Raw genomic sequence first — 15654 nt, forward strand, 5'->3', positions numbered from 1 at the left:
TATAACTAACATGAATGATGAAAAAGGAAATATTACAACAGATGCTACAGAAATACAGAAGATAATTATAAATTATTTTGAAAACTTGTACTCCAATAAAATAGAAAATGTTGAAGGAATTGGCAAATTTCTAGAGTCATATAATTTGCCCAAACTGAATCAGAATATTATACACAATTTAAACAGATCAATTCAAGTGATAAAACAGCAGATGCCATCAAAAGTCCACAAACCAAGACAAGCCCAGGACTAGACGGATACACAGCAGAGTTCTACAAGACCTTTAAAGAAGAACTAATACCAATACTCTTCAATTTATTTCAGGAAATCAAAAAAAGAGGCAGCACTTCCAAACTCATTTTATGAGGCCAATATCACCCTGATTCCAAAGCCAGGCAAAGACACATCAGTAAATAAATAAATAAGTAAAAAAGAAAGAAAAGAAAACTTCAGACCAATATCTCTAATGAACATAGATGCAAAAATTCTCAATAAAATTCTGGCAAATTTAATACAAAAACATATCAAAAAGATCGTGCACCATGATCAAGTGGGATTCATCCCAGGGATGCAAGGTTGGTTCAACATACAGAAATCAATAAATGTAATTCATCACATCAATAGACTTAAAGATAAGAACCATATGATCATCTCAATAGATACAGAAAAAGCATTTGACAAAATACAGCACCCTTTTGTGTTCAAAACACTAGAAAAACTAGGGATAACAGGAACATATCTCAACTTCATAAAGACTATCTATGCTAAGCCCCTGGCCAACTTCATTCTAAATGGAGAAAAATTGAAGGCATTCCCTCTATAAACTGTAGCAAGACATGGATGCCCTCTTTTGCCACTTCTATTTAACATAGTTTTTGAAACTCTGGCCAGAGCAATTAGATGAAAGAAATCAAAGGAATGCACATAGGAAAAGAAGAACTCAAATTGGCACTATTTGCTGAAGACAATATTCTATACCTAGAAGACCCTAAAAGTTCCATCAGAAAACTTCTAGAACTAGTAAGTGAATTCAGCAAAGTAGCAGGATATAAAATCAACACCCATAAATCAAAGGCATTTCTGTATATCAGTGACAAATCATCAGAAAGGGAAACAAGGAAAACTACCCCATTTTCAATAGCCTCAAAAAAATAATAAAATACTTGGGACTCAATATAGTGAAAGAGGTGAAAGAACTATATAATTAAAATTACAGAGCCCTAAAGAAAGAAATCAAAGAAGACCTTAGAAAATCGAAAGATATACCTTGCTCTTGGATAGGCAGAATTAATATTATCAAAATGATCATACTTCCAAAAGCACTATACAGATTTAATGCAATTCTAATCAAAATTCCAATGACATTCCACATAGAAATGGAAAAAGCAATTATGAGATTCATCTGGAAAAATAAGAAAACCAGAATAGCTAAAGTAATCCATAGCAGGAGGAGTGAAGCAGGTGGCATTACTATACCAGACCTTAAACTATACTACAGAGTATAAAAAAAAAACCAGCATAATACTGGCACCAAAACAGACTGGTAGACCAATGGTACAGAATAGAGGACACAGAGACTAACCCACAAAATTACAATTATCTTATATTAGTCAAAGGTGCCAAAAACATGCATTGGAGAAAAGATAGCATCTTCAACAAATGGTGCTGGGAAAACTGAAGATACATATGCAACAAAATGAAATTAAACCCCTATCTCTCATGCACAAAACTCAACTCAAAATGAATCAAGGACCTAGGAATTAAACCAGAGACCCTGCGTCTAATAGAAGAAAAAAAAGTAGGCCCTAATCTCCATCATGTGGGATTAGGTCCAAACTTCCTTAATAAGACTCCTATGGCACAAGAATTAAAATCAAGAATCATTAAATGGGATGGAATCAAACTAAAAAGTTTCTTCTCAGCAAAAGAAACAATCTGTGAGGTGAATAGAGAGCCTACATCTTGGGAGCAAATCTTTACCTCTCACACATCAGATAGAGCACTAATCACTAGAAGTCAAAAAGCTAAACACCAAAAAAACAAATAACCCAATCAATAAATGGGCCAAGGACCTGAACAGATACTTCTCAGAAGATGATATGCAATAAATCAACAAATATATGAAAAAAATGTTCATCATCACTAGCAATTGGAGAAATGCAAGTCAAAACCACTCTAAAATTTCATCTCACTCCAGTCAGAATGGCAGCTATTATGAAAACAAACAGCAGTAAGTGTTGGTGAGGATGTCGGGATAAAGGTACACTCATATATTGCTGGTGGAACTGCAAATTGGTGCAGCCAATATGGAAAGAGTATGGGGATTTCTTGAAAAATTGGGAATGGAACCACCATTTAACCCAGCTATCCCTCTCCTCAGTCTATACCCAAAGGATTTAAAAACAACATTCTACAGGAACACAGCCACATCAATGTTTATAGCAGCACAATTCACAACAGCTAAACTGTGGAACCAACCTAGATGCCCTTCAATAGATAAATGGATTAAAAAATATGGTATATATACACAATGGAATATTACTCAGCAATAAAAGAGAATAAAATCATGGCATTTGCAGGTAAATGGATGGAGTTAAAGAAGATAATGCTAAGTGAAGTTAGTCAATCCCAAAAAAAGAAATGTCAAATGTTTTCTTTGATATAAGGAGGCTGATTCATAGTGGTATAGGGAGAGGGAACATGAGAGGAATAGATGAACTCTAGATAGGGCAGAGGGGTTGGAGGGGAAGGGAGGGGAAATGGGTTTATTAATGATGGTGGAATGTAATGATCATTACTATCCAAAGTACATGTATAAAGGCACGAATTGGTGTGAATATACTTTGTATACAACCAGAGATATGAAAAATTGTTCTGTATATGTGTAATAAGAATTATAATGCATTCTGCTGTCATATATAAATCAATTAAATAAATAATTTAAATTTCTAAAAAAAAAGTTTGAAGGAGGGAGAATAAAGATGTTTCAGTCACATAAGCTGTCATTATCAAGAAATTGCTAGACAATATGTATCTACACAATAGTCAGAGTTAAACCAAGAGAAAGGAAGGCAGGAATATGGCTCCAGCATAGAAATTCTGGAGAAAATATTTGTAGGAATAGAGCATACCTATACCCAAGAAATATCTAGAGTAAACAGTTCAGACTGCACAAAAGAACTCCTGGATTGAAAAAGGAAAGAAAATAGGAAGGAGGTAGGAAGGAAGGAAAAAATGAAATGCTTCTGGTTATATGAAAAATAGAATTGAAATGAGGAGGGAAGATGGCCGCTGCATACGGGGGTTGCTGAAGTGCTGAGCGTGGTGCTCAAAGCAGCGGCTTTAATAGAGATTTCGCACAGTCTGTTAGAGCTCCTTTCACCGTTAATCTGTAGCGGACCACTTTGCCAAGGAGCAGGAAGAACAAAGAAATCGAAAAAGAGAAGTTTGGCTGCTCAGAGCCGCGGGCGCTTTGCTCCCATCTGCTTCCTCTTTCGCTTCGCTCCGGGCGGAGAAGCTGAATGTGTAATCAGCAGTGGATTGTAAGTACCCGAGGCAAAGAAAGCTCAGTGCGCCCCGCCTTTTTTTTTTTCTTTTCTTTCTTTTTTTTTTTTTGAATATTTTTTATACAGGGAGAGTTTGTGGATTGGGATTGTTGGTGGGGCTGTGGTTTCTGTGCCGAAAATCCACTCCGCAGGAGCCGCCATTTGCTTTCTGCTTGCTGTCTTGATGGCTCTGTATACACTGTCCGGCAGCCGCACCTAGAGGTTGGAGCTGGGCTGCCGCCCTGTCCTCCGAAGGCTGGAATGCAGCCTCGAGCGTCTCGGTGGCCTGTTCGCCGCTGCACCTTCGGGCAGAGCCTGCTCTGGGGTCGTTCTGCACCCCCCTGCCAGAGGACCCGTGCTCCGGAGGAGGGGGACGGAGAGCCGCTTGGGCCCCTGGGGCCGGGCACCGGGCTGAAGAGCTGCGGAGGCCAGGGCGGCTCTGCTACGGTCGCAGACAAGCGCGGCGCTCGTGAGCGCAGCCCAGAGACGGAGGCGACGGCGGCAGGGTTTCATTTCTAGAAATCTGGACTGGAAACAGAAGCAGCAGTTTGTATAATCCCAAGAACTTGCTTATACCAGGAAGCTGTAAGGGCAACATGAATATCATTGAGGTGATGTAACATGGTGGCAGGCGCAGAGAGATCAAGTCTCTGACATCTTCAACTGCACGGGCATAGGGAGCCGTAAACTGTCTAAATGCTGTTTGCTCAGGATCACTAGGCAATGCTGAGCTGACGTGGATCTGGGGTGTACAGGCTGGGCCCCTCAGAACACACACACAGAGCCCGAATCGGAGGCAATTAAGCTCCGGTTCGCCTGCTTCGTGTGACTCAGCACTAACGATCCCGCTGAAATAATTGGCCGGCCCTTAGGAACTTACAGAGGTAAAAGCCAACAGAGCCTTCATAGGCAGTGGCCACAGGACTGAAACGGGGATTGGGAGAGACAGTCAGGACCCACCCGTTGCATTGGTCACCCGGCAAAGGGAACAAACGGTCACCATTTGCAAGGGATACCACCATGGCAGAGAAATGGCGTCACGGGCGGAGGAGATAACTGCATTGAAACCAGCGCAACAGGTGTGTAATCCCCTAGTCATCTCTCTCCACACAGCAGGGAAAACTTAAGGGCCACTCCCAGCTCTCCTGTGAACGCAATAACCAGACCGAGGGAATCAGGAGTGGCGCGGGACTTGCGGCGCAGACCTCCCGGCTACCGCTCCCACCAGTGCTGACAACTGAGGTCTCTTGCACCAGCTACCGGGGGCGTGGCTACAGGAGGGCAAGCAAATTCGCTGGGGAATCTCAGCCCCAAGCTCTACAAACTTAGGGTCTGAGGGAGGCAAACAGGGAGAGTGAGCCCAGGTGTTCATGAAAACAGGGCTCCCAGGAGCAGCAGACCTGGCGTGTAGCCAGTATTGTGGTGAGCGCCACAGGTGAGCACGGCCTGGCTTGAGGAAACACAAGACAAGGCCCTAGACACTCAGGATTGGAGACCCGCCCAGTCTAGAAGAAAGAGCTGCTGCACAGTGAATGGTTCCCACCTATTGAGAAAAGAAGCTTGGCCCAGTGGGCACAGCTCCACCTACTGGAAGAGAAGTTAATAGAACTCTAGGACTGCATTTATTATTATTATTATTATCATTTTTTTTTCTTTTCTTTTTCTTTTTTTTTCTTTCATTTTCAATTTTTATTTGTTCTTGTTCTTTAACTTTTTTTCAATGTTTCTATTTTTTTTAATTTTTTTTATTTTATTATTATTATTTTTTTTAAATTTTAATTTTCATTTTTTATTATCGCTATTATTTTTGTTAAAATTTTTTTTTCATCTTTTCTTTCTTTCTTTATTATCTAATCTTTGTTATTCTTGTTTCTTTTGTCTTTTCATTTCTTTTCAATTTTCTTATTCCCCTTCCTTGAATTCTACCTGCCTACTCTCATTCTCTTTAGTGACTTCTTCCCTTCCCTTCTAATATCTTTCCTCTCAAGCATCAAATAAATCTATAAGAGTAAACAGTAACTCAGCAGTCAAACAGAACAAGAAGTAACATGAGCAGCATAAAAAAGCAAGGAAGAAAAGGAGTACAAATAATGAAGGACAGCCTAAATATTCAGGAGGACCTAGAGTCAGCAGAAAAATGGTCATATAAAGAACTCAAGGAATACCTTAGACAGATGGAATGGAACCTTAAAGAAGACACGAGACAGCAAATCCAAACAGTGAAAGAACACTTTGAAAATGAATTACATAGACAGATAAAAGAAGAAGTTAAGCATCTTTATCAGGAGATTGAGATTATAAAAAAAAACCAAACAATAATTCTAGAAATGAAGGAAACAATAAACCAAATTAAAAACTCAATTGAGAGTATCACTAACAGAGTGGAGCAAGTAGAAGCCAGAACATCAGATAATGAAGACAAAATATATCATCTTGAAAAGAGCCTAGCCAACTCAGAAAGGCTGGTTAAAAACCACAAGAAAAACATCCAAGAGATATGGGATAACATAAAGAAACCAAACCTACGAGTCATCGGGATAGAAGAAGGTACAGAGATTCAAACCAAGGGAATGAGTAACCTGCTGAAAGAAATAATTACAGAAAACTTTCCAGAAATAAAAAAGGAAACGGATATACAAATTGTAGATGCATACAGGACACCGAGCATACAAAATCACAGTAGACCAACGCCAAGACACATTGTTATGAAGATATCCAATATACAGAACAAAGAGAAAATACTAAAAGCTACAAGAGAAAGGAGGCAGATTACATTCAGGGGTAAACCAATAAGGTTAACAACGGATTTTTCATCACAGACGCTGAAAGCGAGAAGATCCTGGAACAACGTATTTCAAACACTGAAAGACAATGGATGCCAACCAAGAATTCTGTATCCAGCAAAATTAAGCTTCAGGTACGATAACAAAATAAAAATCTTTCATGATAAACAAAAGCTAAAAGAATTTGCAGCCAGAAAACCAGCATTGCAAAGCATCTTGAGCAAAACACTACACGAGGAAAAAATGAAAAACAATAACCAAAACCATCAGTGGGAAGTGCCTCTATAAAGACAGAGGGCGGGGGGAAAGCTAACCATGGAGAAACAAACTAAATTAAAAAAAAAAAAAAGAAGAAGATAAATAATCAAACATGGCTGGAAGTACAAACCATATATCAATAGTAACTCTAAATATTAATGGCTTAAACTCTCCAATAAAGCGACATAGGCTGGTAACATGGATTAAAAAAAACAAATCCAACAATATGCTGCCTCCAGGAGACACATCTGATTGGAAAAGACATACACAGGCTGAAGGTGAAAGGTTGGGAAAAAATATACCACGCACACGGTCCTCATAAGCAAGCAGGGGTGGCCATCCTCATATCGAATAAAATTGACTTCAAGACTAAATTAATCAAAAGGGATAAGGAAGAACATTATATACTGTTAAAAGGAACCATTCACCAACAAGACATAACAATTATCAATATTTATTCACCAAATAATGGTGCTGCGACGTTCATAAAACAAATTCTCCTCAAGTTCAAGAATCAAATAGACCACAACACAATAATTATGGGTGACTTCAACACACCTCTCTCACAATTGGACAGATCCTCCAAACAAAAGCTGAATAAAGAAACTATAGAACTCAATATCACAATCAACAACCTAGACTTAACTGACATATATAGAATATATCAACCATCATCAAGTGGATATACTTTTTTCTCAGCAGCACATGGATCCTCCTCAAAAATAGACCATATATTATGCCATAGGGCAACCCTCAGTAAATATACAGGGGTGGAGATAATACCATGCATTTTATCTGATCATAATGGAATGAAACTGGAAATCAATGATAAAAGAAGGAAGGAAAAATCCTACATCACATGGAAAATGAACAATATGTTACTGAATGATCAATGGGTTACAGAAGACATAAAGGAGGAAATCAAAAAATTCTTAGAGATAAATGAAAATACAGACACAACATATCGGAATCTATGGGACACAATGAAAGCAGTTTTAAGAGGGAAATTCATCGCTTGGAGGTCATTCCTCAAAAAAAGGAAAAACCAACAAATAAATGAGTTCACACTTCATCTCAAAGCCCTAGAATAGGAAGAGCAAAACAACAGCAAATGTAGCAGAAAGCAAGAAATAATTAAAATCAGAGCGGAAATCAACGAAATTGAAACAAAAGAAACTATTGAAAAAATTAACAAAACTAAAAGTTGGTTCTTTGAAAAAATAAATAAGATCGACAGACCCTTAGCCATGCTAACGAAGAGAAGAAGAGAGAGAACTCAAATCACTAACATACGGGATGAAAAAGGCAATATCACAACAGACACTACAGAAATACAGAAGACAATTAGAAATTATTTTGAAAACCTATATTCCAATAAAATAGAAGATAGTGAAGACATCGATAAATTCCTTAAGTCATATGATTTGCCCAGACTGAGTCAGGAGGATACTCACAACTTAAACAGACGAATAACAATAGATGAAATAGAAGAAGAAATCAAAAGACTTCAAACCAAGAAAAGCCCAGGACCGGATGGGTATACAGCGGAGTTTTACAAAACCTTTAAGGAAGAATTAATACCAATACTTTTCAAGTTATTTCAGGAAATAGAAAAAGAGGGAGCTCTTCCAAATTCATTCTATGAGGCCAACATCACCCTGATTCCGAAACCAGACAAAGACACCTCAAAGAAAGAAAACTACAGACCAATATCTCTGATGAACCTAGATGCAAAAATCCTCAATAAAATTCTGGCAAATCGGATACAAAGGCACATCAAAAAAATTGTGCACCATGATCAAGTAGGATTCATACCTGGGATGCAAGGATGGTTCAATATACGGAAATCAATAAATGTTATTCACCACATCAATAGACTTAAAAATAAGAACCATATGATCATCTCAATAGACGCAGAAAAAGCATTCGACAAAGTACAGCATCGCTTTATGTTCAAAACATTAGAAAAACTAGGGATAACAGGAACTTACCTCGACATTGTAAAAGCTATCTATGCTAAGCCTCAGGCTAGCATCATTCTCAATGGAGAAAAATTGAAGGCATTCCCCCTAAAATCTGGAACAAGACAGGGATGCCCTCTATCACCACTTCTATTCAACATAGTTCTCGAAACACTGGCCAGAGCAATTAGACAGACGAAATAAATTAAAGGCATAAAAATAGGAAAGGAAGAACTTAAATTATCACTATTTGCAGATGACATGATTCTATACCTAGAAGACCCAAAAGGGTCTACAAAAAAACTACTAGAACTAATAAATGAATTCAGCAAAGTGGCAGGATATAAAATCAACACGCATAAATCAAAGGCATTTCTGTATATCAGCGACAAAACTTCTGAAACGGAAATGAGGAAAAACACTCCATTCACAGTATCCTCAAAAAAAATAAAATACTTGGGAATCAACCTAACAAAAGAGGTGAAAGATTTATATAATGAAAACTACAAAACCCTAAAAAGAGAAGTAGAAGAAGATCTTAGAAGATGGAAAAATATACCCTGTTCATGGATAGGCAGAACTAACATCATCAAAATGGCGATATTACCAAAAGTTCTCTATAGGTTTAATGCAATGCCAATCAAAATCCCAACGGCATTTCTTGTAGAAATGGGTAAAGCAATCATGAAATTCATATGGAAAAATAAAAGACCAAGAATAGCAAAAGCAATTCTAAGCAGGAAGTGCGAATCAGGCGGTATAGCGATACCAGACTTAAAACTATATTACAGAGCAATAGTAACAAAAACAGCATGGTACTGGTACCAAAACAGGAGGGTGGACCAATGGTACAGAATAGAGGACACAGAGACTAATCCACAAAGCTACAACTATCTTATATTTGATAAAGGAGCTAAAAGCATGCAATGGAGGGAGGATAGCATCTTCAACAAATGGTGCTGGGAAAACTGGAAATCCATATGCAACAAAATGAAACTGAATCCCCTCCTCTCGCCATGCACAAAAGTTAACTCAAAGTGGATCAAGGAGCTAGATATCAAATCAGAGACTCTGCGTCTGATAGAAGAAAAAGTTGGCTTTGATCTACATATTGTAGGGTCGGGCTCCAAATTCCTTAATAGGACACCCATAGCACAAAAGTTGATAACAAAAATCAACAAATGGGACTTACTTAAACTGAAAAGTTTTCTCTCAGGAAGAGAAACAATAAAAGAGGTAAATAGGGAGCCTACATCATGGGAACAAATTTTTACTCCTCACACTTCAGATAGAGCCCTAATATCCAGAGTATACAAAGAACTCAAAAAATTAAACAATAAGAAAACAAATAACCCAATCAACAAATGGGCCAAAGACCTGAACAGACACTTCTCAGAGGAGGACATACAATCAATCAACAAGTACATGAAAAAATGCTCACCATCTCTAGCAGTCAGAGAAATGCAAATCAAAACCACCCTAAGATACCATCTCACTCCAGTAAGATTGGCAGCCATTATGAAGTCAAACAACAACAAGTGCTAGCGAGGATGTGGGGAAAAGGGTACTCTTGTACATTGCTGGTGGGACTGCAAACTGGTGCGGCCAATCTGGAAAGCAGTATGGAGATTCCTGGGAAAGCTGGGAATGGAACCACCATTTGACCCAGCTATTGCCCTTCTTGGACTTTTCCCTGAAGACCTTAAAAGAGCGTACTACAGGGATACTGCTACATCGATGTTCATAGCAGCACAATTCACAATTGCTAGACTGTGGAACCAACCCAGATGCCCTTCAATAGATGAATGGATAAAAAAAATGTGGCATTTATACACCATGGAGTATTACGCAGCACTAAAAAATGACAAAATCATAGAATTTGCAGGGAAATGGATGGCACTAGAGCAGATTATGGTTAGTGAAGCTAGCCAATCCCTAAAAAACAAATACCAAATGTCTTCTTTGATATAATGAGAGCAACTAAGAACAGAGCAGGGAGGAAGAGCAGGAAGAAAAGATTAACATTAAACAGATACATGAGGTGGGATGGAAAGGGAGAGAAAAGGGAAATTGCATGGTAATGGAGGGAGACCCTCATTGTTATACAAAATTACATATAAGAGGTTGTGAGGGGAATGGGAAAATAAACAAGGAGAGATATGAATTACAGTGGATGGGGTAGAGAGAGAAGATGGGAGGGGAGGGAGGGGGGATGGTAGAGGATAGGAAAGGTAGCAGAATACAACAGTTACTAATAGGGAATTATGTAAAAATGTGGATGTGTAACCGATGTGATTCTGCAATCTGTATTTGGGGTAAAATTGGGAGTTCATAACCAACTTGAATCTAATGTATGAAATATGATATGTCAAGAGCTTTATAATGTTTTGAACAACCAATAAAAAAAAGAATTGAAATGAGGATTCTTTCATATCTACTACTAAATTTGGGGAAGGCTATATAACTCTTGTACCACTGATACATAGAAAATGAAGCAAATGAAAGAATGAAATAGTAATGAAGAAAAATAAAATTTGTATAAAACCAAACTATCATAGTGTTTTACCTGCCTAACAGTGAACAATACTTATACAGACATTATAAGCATTAAATAATCATTTAACAAAAATGGTGATAGTAAGTTTCATTAGCAGGAAAGCATCTCCATTCTTGTAGGGAATCACAAGAGCAGGCAGATCACACACGTTTATGGTGTCTAGGATGAGTTTTTAAGAAAATATGGAAATGCAAATGTTTGGAAATATTTTATAGATCTTCCTCTCACTGCCTTTGTGGATGGGCACATCTTCTGTTGACAGGATGGCCTTTCACCATCCACAGATACACTGGATTACATCAACACATTTGATTGCCTACAAGTTCTCCATGAGGGTCCAATGTGTGACTGTCTGTGGTCAGATCCAGATGATCATGGTGGTTGGAGTATATCTAGTTGAGGAACTGTTTACGCATTTGTGCAAGATATTTCTGAGACATATAATTATGTCAATGGCCTCACATTGGTGTCTAGAGCTCACCAGCTGGTGATGAAGGGATATAACTGGTGCCATGATTGGAATGTAGTAACGATTTCCATACTATTATTATCATTGTAGTGACCAAGTCATGGAACTGGATGATACATTAGATATTCTTTCTTGCAGTTTGATCCAGCACCTAGTAGAGATGAAACACATGTTACTCATAGTACCCCAGACTGCTTCCTGTAATGAAACTTTAAACTTGTCCAGTATTGCCATGAACCATATATTGACCTAATGGAATTGGGAAGAGCAACCGTAACTCCAAAGTGTCAGAAAATAGTTAACATTCAAAATACTTGTTTTTACATGGACCAAAAGATGCGGTATATAAAAATACAAGTTTCCTGTCATCAACAGCCGTGACCAGTTTACAAGAACCAGTTCATTACATGCTGAAGCAACATTGTTGTCAGGAAACCAGTTTCCCGCATAGTGCTATTTATAGTTACTTTTGCTTTCTCTGAAGGACTGCGGATAATAAGATGTAAACATTCACACCTCATAAATACAATTGAACTTCCATTTAGCTATAGCTTTACTCAGCATGACTGTAGATAAAGATAGCAGTAAACAATCATTGGAGCTTAATGAACATTTTTAAAAAATAAGTACCAAGGCCTCCCCTCTACTTGTGAGTTGAAATCATTTTGTTTATTTTCAGAGAAATCATTTAATTTAATAGTATGACTTGTCTGCACTCAGTTTATTTCCTTCTCAAATCTCAGCCCCATGTTATTCTTTGTTATTGTCAGAACCTGGTGGGTTGTTTTGAACAGAACCGTTTTTCCCTCTCCTTAAGATGATGTTACTGAACAAGAGTACTGCAGTGTTTTTTTATAATAAACTTGTGAAGTAAAAAAAAAAATGGTGATAACAAATTTTAAAAATTGGGATAAAGGGAAGCAGGGTAGGGAAAAGAAGAAGAAAAGACAAGAAAAATCTCCATAACATAATATGAAGTCAATAGATATGTCTTAAATAGGTAACTATAAAGATAAGCATATATACATGATATTTACAAATATGATGATACATTTCAGAAGAAAAATCTAAGAGTACCAGAGCATGAGGAAGGTATATCCTGAGACTACTTTTCCTCTATAAGTCTCATAGTTGTATTTAACCTTTTAAACCATGCATTGTTATTGAATAAAATAAAAAAATAATTTAAAATAGACTAAAATTATCACTGATCTCCACTAATATAATGTTGATAGGAAACTTCCTAATGTACCTTATTTATTTATTATAATATCTCCTAATAATCTTTTTGTTACTTATACGACAAAGGTCCCAAAGTTCTTCATTTTTATCAGTAAGCTATTTCTGGGTAACAAATTCCTTCCCTCTACTCCCCCCCAAAGGAAAAAAAAACAACAACATAGTGGCTTAAAACAATGATTATTTTCTTGCAAATCTCACAAGTCAATGGGTTGGCTGGATGCTTCTTTCCTCATTAGGGCTTACTCATGTGTCTGAAATTAGTGTGGGTCAGGCAGACAGCTCTGCCAATACAGGCAGGGCTCTCTAACATGTTTGAAGATTGTTTCTTGGCTGGACTCGGATGGCATTGGCTAGGACAACTGGACTCACTGCCACATGGTCCTCATTCTCTAGTATGTTAGCTGGGTTTGCTCACATAGCAACTGGCCAGGGTTCCAAGAGAGTGAAAGAGTGCAATGCCTCTTGAGTCCTAGGTTCAAGATTTGTAGATCATTACTTCTGTTTCATTCCATCAATCAGTAAAATTATTAAGCCAACCCAGATTTAAGAAGTAAAGCAATACGTTCTATCTCTTCAGGAGCTGCAGTCACATTGCAAAGGTATGGGTATGGGGAGGGCCAAAGAATTTTGACTATTTTTGCATCCAGTAGCCCTCAGCACTTAAGGTCCTACTTTGCTTCCTACATGAGTTTTCCTTAGTCTATACACATATATGCCTTTATGTCCTTGCTTCTCCCAAAAGTTTTTTTCATACCTTCTACATGATATCCAGAGAGTTTTCTATCCATTCAAATTATAAATCAAATCACTTTTCTCTTTTTAAGCCTTCCCAGTTCTTTCCAAGCATTTTGTGACTTCCTATATTGTCAGTATCACTCACTTGTCATTTGAAAACTTAACTTTACCATGGAGATATCTTAACCCTGAACTAGGACATAACTTCCTGGATGACAAGAAATTATCTGATAAAGTTTTAAGAATACTACCTTCTATGTAGAAGACCATCCATGAAGATTGAGAATCAGCCTGTTTCCTCTGACTTGGGACCTATATAAAACTAGAGAATTGTGTAAACCTCTTAATCTATAAAATCATAGCTCCGGGGTGTGTAGCTTGAGCAACTTCCAAGATTATGAAAAATAAGTAACTAGAGAGAGAAAGAAGAAAGCTACTTCCTGTTTTAGCCTCATAAAAGTTCAAACCACTACATACAGAGACACTGAATCTCCTAAACTAAATTATGGGTGCTATTTAATCCTATCCTCTGAGAGTGTCCTACTTGTGTCTATGACGTTGGAAAATGTCCTTCATGCCTGAATTCACCTCTGTTTGGACCATGTGGAAAGGGGGCTGACTGGAAGCTTAGTGAGAAACCTACTCCTCCCTGGCTTTAGGGCAAAGATGTCCAGAGGCTTGCCTGCATTTCTCATATTCCCTTCCTGCTACATGAGTGTCTTGCCCTAAGGCATATTGAACAATCTTGCAAGAATCAAAGATTAGACATCCAACATTCCTTTTAATTATTATAATGAAAATTGAGTGCCAATCTTCAGAAAAATTGGCCCTCCTGCCCTCCCATTGGCTTCCCTTCAGGACAAAGATCCTATTATTGTGTCTCCCAAACTCTCCCGCCAATCTGCTGTTGAAACTCCTCTCTTGTCCATCTGTATTTGATCTGCAGTATATTTTTTTTGCTCATTCTCTGGTAAAATGTCTTAAAACTTGGATATCTGTGTTTTAGTGGTTCTTTTGTGAATTTAACTCTTGCTCTAAAGGTACCATCTTTTCTATTATGCAGAATTTGTTGCTAGATTGTCCTGGCACCACAAAAGTTTCTGACACTCTCTTTCTCAATTTAAATGGAATCTGTCAGCTGATGAATGGTTTAAGATTCTTATGATTAGTAACAAGACCATCCAAGTCAACCCCATTCCATAAGATTATGATTATTCATAGCACTGGTCAGTCTGGAGAATTGGCACCATTTTAGATCTTTTTTTTTTAAATGTTTCCCTGTAATTTAAGAGGCTTATAAGTTTGAGGCTATGCTGGGAGCCATTAGCCAAGTAGGTATGACAATTTCCTTGCCAGCGTACCCCATGTTGCTTAGTGGAAGGACTCGTGGAAATAGGACATTTTGCAGTGACATTGCATGTAGGTGACCTTGCTCAAGGACCAGGGTGGATCCGGATTTAGGGCGTTCCCGGTTTAGGACTATCCGGGTTTAGGGTGGTTCCAGGTTTAAGGTTATTCCTGCTGGGAATAGGGCGTATCCTGCTGCCTGAGTTCCCCTTGAGTTCTCACGGGATTCAGACAGTATTTTTTGGGGAGTCAGAAGCCCAGTGGGGGTGGATTTGGGCAGAGAATGTGGATTTCCCCAGAACGTGATTGTAGACGGCTGGTGTGAGTTCAGGAATAAAGAGTTGCTGTTTGAATCTACAAGCTGTGTGGTGGCTCGTGATTTTGTGCCCAGCCAGACTGTGGCAAGGCTACATTTTGAAGTATCTACAAATAGTTGTGGGAAAAAGTGATAAAGATTAAAATGCTTTCAAACTTTAAAATGTTCTATGGGTCTCATAAATATCTTAATTTCTCAGTTGAGACACATCATCATTTTGACAGTTAAGAATCCATCAATATAATCAGAAGGAAATAGAGAAAGTAAGTAGCAGATGAATCAGGCTGGATGTTTTTGTTGTCCGAGCTAAAGATTCATATGAAACAAAACAAAATTAGAAGAAAACAGAAGAAGGCGTAAAACATAATTTCAGCTGTGGAGGTATTGAACCCTTTCAGATTCTGAGCAGGAAGACCACATAGATAGTCCTTGTGACACTGG

The 15654-nt window shown here is 38.1% G+C and overlaps 1 pseudogene; it reads left to right on the top strand.

Moving 5' to 3' along the window:
• LOC114084738 (serine/threonine-protein phosphatase 2A catalytic subunit beta isoform pseudogene) overlaps nucleotides 1-11777 on the top strand; it is a 42234-nt pseudogene extending 30457 nt beyond the window's left edge.
• Nucleotides 11778-15654: the final 3877 nt, after the last annotated feature.

Source organism: Marmota flaviventris, chromosome 2, assembly GCF_047511675.1.
Source record: "Marmota flaviventris isolate mMarFla1 chromosome 2, mMarFla1.hap1, whole genome shotgun sequence".
In the NCBI taxonomy this organism is placed as follows: domain Eukaryota; kingdom Metazoa; phylum Chordata; class Mammalia; order Rodentia; family Sciuridae; genus Marmota; species Marmota flaviventris.